The 1,709-nt window shown below is 38.9% G+C and overlaps 1 non-coding gene across 1 annotated transcript; it reads left to right on the forward strand.

The window, feature by feature from the left end:
* The first annotated feature begins 930 nt into the window (after window positions 1-930).
* LOC131235878 (small nucleolar RNA R71) lies at window positions 931-1,037 on the forward strand. The gene has a single exon (XR_009166394.1). It is a non-coding gene; the product is annotated as a small nucleolar RNA R71 (small nucleolar RNA).
* The last annotated feature ends 672 nt before the right edge of the window (window positions 1,038-1,709 follow it).

The raw sequence follows: 1,709 nt of genomic DNA on the forward strand, positions 1-1,709 counted from the left end.
GTACGCTGACCGACTCCCCTGGTTCGGTGCACATCTTGTGCACGTGTGCCGTGCACACTCATGCCGTGTACATGGGTCCCACATGATGTTTTGATAGATCCACTTCGTCCATCCATTCTGTCATATCATTTAACCCATCAAGACCAATTTTGAAGCATATCCGGATAACAGGTGGGCCTGAAATCAATAATTTATGGGTTGATCTGTTCGGCGTGCCACTTCCACAGGGATCCAACGGTTGAAATTTGACTTGTACAGTTAATCTATGCTCCTCAAGCCATATATGAAGTCTCGAGTCAAAAAGATGGTGGAAACCTTGTGATCTTGCATTCTAGCTGACTTTCAAGCCACTTGAGCTTCAGTTTCTCGATTTTCTCGGAGCTTTGGCATGTAAATCCGTCGATCTTGGTCCCCTGGGGTCCGTCCCTTGCCTTGGTGACTTCGGAGCATTAAATCCATGATTTTAGTACCCTTTTTCAGTCCAAGCTCCTATTTTCACTTTACAGCACAAACACAATTAAAGTAGGGCATTAAATGGTATCAAGTTCATAAAATTAGGTAATAAATGGGGTCTAATATGCAATATTTGACCCTAAGTAGGGCATTAAATGGTATCAAGTTCATAAAATTAGGTAATAAATGGGGTCTAATATGCAATATTTGACCCTCAACAGCCACTTTAGTATTTAAATCATCTTTCTCTTTCAAAAGATATATTTGTCATTCTCCTTTGATTGAGTAGGTTTAGAAGTGGTGCTAGGACTTGGGGAGATATCCCATGATTGTGCAGTTTCGATGAGTTTGTGAAAGTAATCCCACACATCATTGACATCTTTATTCATGAATTCCCCATTACACATTGTCTTAACGAATTGGCGCATAGAATATGTTAGTCCTTCATGGAAGAAACTCGTTGTGCGGCACGTTTCAAAACCGTGTTGTGGCCATGAACTGACAAGATCCTTGAATTGCTCCCAACATTGAAAGAATGTTTCAACTTCCTTTTGGGTGAAGTTCATGATTGACTTTCTGATGGTGTTCGTTTTATGGTATGGGAAGAATTTCTTTATGAATTCCCTTGTCATGTGTAAGTGTTATGGTTTTATGCTTCTTTGGTTGTCAAATTTTGGTATATATGATCAAGACACTGCATCACCTCTCTAAACACGTTGCTTCAAGTCAAGAACGGAGATTTACTTCAAACCATTTCAAGAAATGCAAGTACAAGCTACAATGAAAGAAGTGATCTTGTTCAAAGACTCAAGTTAGTGTACAATGATGTTTTATTTAAACCAACACGATTTAAATGATATTTAAACTCGCAAGTATACGAATCAGATGCAGATACGGTACGTATTACGAGATCGTTCCCACGAGGACTGGTCGTCACAATTCAAATCTATGATTCTCCTTAACTAATCCAACAAATAATGGAATGAATTACTAAGCACAATTTTATGAAAAACAATTAATTATCCTAAATAGAGAAAGAACAATCTGTGTCCTTAATCGGGCATACAAACTGTCTAATTCCTTTAAGCAATGCCATGAATGACATATCCCATATCCTTGGTCGGGTACATAGAATGTACATTCATTAAAGCACCCTGTTTCTTCCTCTATACATTTCTGTTCTCCATGAATGCCAGCATTGTTTTCAGGCCGCCTTCTGTCATTCCTCTTACCCAATCTCTTAAAATTCCCATCCC

This window comes from Magnolia sinica, chromosome 19 (genome assembly GCF_029962835.1).
Source record: "Magnolia sinica isolate HGM2019 chromosome 19, MsV1, whole genome shotgun sequence".
NCBI classification, from domain to species: Eukaryota; Viridiplantae; Streptophyta; class Magnoliopsida; order Magnoliales; family Magnoliaceae; genus Magnolia; species Magnolia sinica.